Below are 4610 nucleotides of genomic sequence, written 5' to 3'. Positions count from 1 at the left end.
TTTAATCCCAGCACTCAGGAGGCAGAGGCAGGTGGATCTCTGTGAGTTCGAGGCCAGCCTGGTCTACAGAGAGAGTTCCCAGACACCAGCACTACACACAGAGAAACCCTGTCTCAAAAAAAACAAAACAAAACAAAAAAAATGATGCTCCTCCAGCACCATGTCTGCCTGAATGTCACCATGCTCCCTGCTATGAAGATAATGGATAATGGACTAAACCTCTAAAACTGTAAGCCAACCCCTTTAAATATCTTCCTTTATAAGAGTTACCAATGCTCACTTCGGCAGCACATATACTAACATTGGAACGATACAGAGAAGATTAGCATGGCCCCTGTGCAAGGATGACAATAAAAAGAAAAGAAAAAGAGTTGCCATGGCCATGGTGGCTCTTCACAGCAATAGAAACCCTAACTAGACAGGGCCCTTTTGGGCACACAGCCAAGTACAGCTGCACAAGTTGCAAACCCATCAAATTGACCCTGAATCCCACCAAGATCAGCTGGATACAGCCATCTCTACTTAAAGGAAGAAGCAGAGCCATAGGGGCCTCAGAGAGTGCATGAGGATAACGTCATCCAGTCTAGGGTGAGGAACACTCCTGGAGGAGGGGTGTGCTTGTGACATTACTGGGTCCAGACGAGTGGGCACGGAGGAGAGGGGAAGACACTTCTGGAAGGAGTGTCTTTTTCTCCTATGAGCCTCTTTCTCCACTCCCTGTAGTAAGACTTGCAAAATTTTCCTGATCTGGCTTCCCACCTTCCTTCTCTGATGGTGATACCACCTTCTGGATGTGTCTCAGTCTTCTCCATTTTCCCATCAATGTTCTTGCTTCATTCTAAGAGCAACCCATCACTCCACCCCTTCCTGAACACCTGGGTTCTGCAGTGCTCTGGGCCCTGGCCCAGCATTTGACTTTTAACCACCAACCCTCACTGTCAGCTCATTCCCATCTTACGGATTTGGAGATTGAGGCTCAGAGATATTAAGTAACTATGATCATCAAGTACTGCTCCACAAATGTTGGCATCCTACGATGCTGGCCCCAAAGTCCCTCTACACCCGCTATCCAGACTTCAATCCCCACCACATCCCAGGGGCTCCTGACTGGAGTCATGTGGAAACCCATTTTCAGGTTCCTCGTGGCTTTACCCAGCAGATCTGCATAGAGAGGATGTGCAGGTGTCTGAGATGGTCTGTACTTGGCTGTGCTGGGGGGGCGGGGAGGAGGTCTTTTGCTCCACCCCTTGGCATCTCTATAAATACCCTGGGGCAGAGACAGTTGGGGCTCATTGGAATAGGTTCCAGGCCCTCTCGAGGCTCTCCTTTATTTTCTGTTTATCTCTGCACTATAAATCCTTCTAGCTAATATTTCCTGCTGCTCACACTCAAGGGGAACTGTGGGGTTGGTCGGTAAACGCCTGCAGTCAGTGTGACTTTCCTCCTGCATGCTTTCTCTGCAAACTGACTTCAACGAAAACCATGGTAATAATCACTGTTATTGCTGTTGGTGCTAATTTGGACAGGGTCTTGCTGTGTACAGGCTGGTCTTGAACTCTGTGTCCTCCTGTGTTGGTCGTCTCAGTACAGGGATGACAAGTATGTGACACTATGTCCGACCAACAAAATCTTCTGAATGGACTTTATTTTTTATTTATTTATTTACTTATTTATTTACTTGTATGTACGTATGTATGTATGTATGTATGTATGTATGTATGTATGTATGTATACAGCATGTATGACCAGAAGAGGGCACCAGATCTCATTACAGATGGTTGTGAGCCACCATGTGGTTGCTGGGAATTGAACTCAGGACCTCTGGAAGAGCAGCCAGTGCTCTTAACCTCTGAGCCATTTCTCCAGCCCCTGAATGGACTTCTTATAGAGGCCTTTTCTGTAACCATAGGAGAAAGTAATTGCAGGGACCAGGAAGATGAAATGATGTTACAGATTCCTACAGTGGTGTCTGCTGTCAATCCAGCACTTAGGAGACTGAGGCAGGAGGATTACAAGTTCAAGGAAACCTAGGTCATACAGTGGGTTCAAGGCTAACTAGCCTACACTACATAATACATACATCTATACATACATACATACATACATACATACATACATACATACATATATATGTTTTTAAAACCTTATCACAAAAATGACCCCTTAAAAAGCTGGGTGTAGTAGCATACACACATAATCCCAATATTTGAGAAGTGGAGACGGGGGTATGAGGAGTTTAGGGTCAGCCTTGACTATGTAAAGAGTTTGAGGCTAGCCTAGACTATATTTGACTCTGTCTCAAAACGAAAATAAAAATGAAAAGCGTGGAACAGAACACACCAGCAATGAAGGCGGTCCAATGACAGTTGCACTTGGAGAACTACTTAGACCCAGATGGAGTACCCAACAAAGTCACCTCCTTTGAGTCTGCTGGCTTGCAAAGAAGGCAGCACAGAGGTGGGGGGTATTGTCCAAGGTTTTATACAGGCTGAGAGTGAGACCACCACTCCAGTCTAGTCCCTGAACAAGAGGCCTTAGCACTGTGGGGCAGAGTAACTCAAGCCACTGAAGAACTTCTGACCTGAGGCATCTGGAGTAAGTTGTAGGCAAATCAACATAGGAAAATGTGTCTTCCCTCCAAAGGAAAATCAGGAGTGACATTTGACTTTCAAAAGCATTTGTGTAGCCAGGCTGGTGAAGTGACTACTGGATTTTCTCTTTGTTGCTCTGGCTCTTCCCTCTTTTTTGGCAGCAGGGGGGTGGGGGGGTGGTTCATGACAGGATTTCTCTGTGCTCTGGCTGTACTGGAACTTGTTCTACATGGTGAGACCCTGTCTCAAAAACATAAAGTCAGGCATGGTGTGATCCATGCCTGTAATCTCAGAATTGGGGAAGTAGAGGCAGGATAATCAGGAGTTCAAGGTCATCATCAGTTCATAACTCAGTGAGTTAGAGGCCAACCTGAGATACATAGAATTTGATCTCAAAAAATAAAAATAAAATAAAAGAGAGGGAGTTTTCAGGACAATAGATGATTATGGTTTGGATGAACTATCAATGTTACTTCTATTAGGGCCACTGTGCCAACTATCTTTTATGTTATAAATATTTGTATTTGCACAGTGCATGTTTCTGCCCATCCTTGGTTTGTCTTTTGTAACCACCATTCTGACAGGGGTCAGAGAAGTCCCACTGTGGCTTGATTGTGCATTTCCCTGATAAATGACATGGGACAGATTTTCATGAGTCTGGTCACTGTGTCTCTTTGTCTACTCTGCTGCCACTGTTATTATTGTTGTTAGCTGGTGTGATGTAGGAGTTACTGATATGTTTTTAATATTACCCTTTGGAGTAGTTACCTGTGACCATTAACTTGACGAAGCCTAGAGTCATTTGATGAGGGATTGCTCAGATTAGATTGACCTATGGCTTGTCTGTGGGGGTCATCTGTATTGTCATTTGATATAGGAGAGTCTATCCCACTATGGCCAGCACCATTCCCTAGACAGGAGGTCCTCGGCTGTATAAGAAAGCTAGCTAACCGTGATCTATCTGGCAAGGCAGCAAGCAGTGTTCCTTCATGGTTTCTGCCTCAAATTTCTGCTTGAGTTCCTGCTTTGACTGCCCTCAGTGATGGACTGTGACCCAAAGTGTAAGCCAAATAAACCCTTGCCTTCCTATGTTGCTTTTGGTTCCGGTGGTTTATCACACAACAGAAAAGGAAAGGAACAGCCTCTTATTAGACATGAGGTTTGTGATCATTTTCTCCCACTCTGGAGGTTGTTTTTTACTTTCAGCATTTCCTTTATTGTGTTTATTGGTAAATAAAGTTTTATTGGGACAGACCTGATTACCCATGCATGTCCAAGATCACTTCTGACCTATATCAGCTACTTTACTAGCACAGACATGGCGCAAACAGTCTGTCCCTCTGCTACACAGAAAGCTTACCAGCTCTAGCCATCCCCGCTGGGGCAGCAGGGAACTGAGGTCAGGCATTGCAGTTGGTGGCAGAAGCAACAGGGTAAAGGTGACACTGAGCCATGTATAGTGTTGCACATTTACATTCCTGATGCCCAGGAGGTTCGAGATCAGGAGTTTAAGACCAGCCTGGGCTATGGAGTGAGAACCCTGTTTCAAGACCCCATGAATGGGAAACAGCTCAGTGGTAGAGCACTCCCCAAACGTGAGGCCCTGGGTTCATCTACAGTACCACAAGAAGAAAGAAAATTATAGTGGTAGAAGAGGAGAAGGAAGGAGAGAAAGGGAGGGGATCTGTCCAACCATTAAGAGGGCCTCCACTGGCACCAGTGATGGTCCTGCCTGTGGGTTCCTGTCCTGTGGTAACCAGACTTCCATGGCACCAGGCCCTTGACATGACACACACCTGATAGAATCTAATGTCAGCACTAGAGTTCCTACACAGCTGAACCTGGGGCTGCATTCCCTTCTAGTCATGAGACCCATCAGAGGATCTGAAGTAGAAGCAGACACACACACACACCATAAGTCTGTTCCTCAGTCCCGGCTCCTCTCAGTGACTGTGAGCTGCATCTTGTCTGCAGGGAGAAAAGGCAACAGAGTTACTGCCCATGAGAGGGTACTGAGCA

General features: G+C 45.8%; 1 non-coding gene across 1 annotated transcript; it reads left to right on the top strand.

The window, feature by feature from the left end:
* Window positions 1-272: 272 nt before the first annotated feature.
* On the top strand, window positions 273-375 carry LOC118590453. The gene has a single exon (XR_004945755.1). It is a non-coding gene; the product is annotated as a U6 spliceosomal RNA (small nuclear RNA).
* The last annotated feature ends 4235 nt before the right edge of the window (window positions 376-4610 follow it).

The sequence above is a fragment of the Onychomys torridus genome, chromosome 8 (assembly GCF_903995425.1).
Source record: "Onychomys torridus chromosome 8, mOncTor1.1, whole genome shotgun sequence".
Lineage (NCBI taxonomy): Eukaryota > Metazoa > Chordata > Mammalia > Rodentia > Cricetidae > Onychomys > Onychomys torridus.
This window is presented reverse-complemented; position numbering and strand designations above follow the sequence as displayed.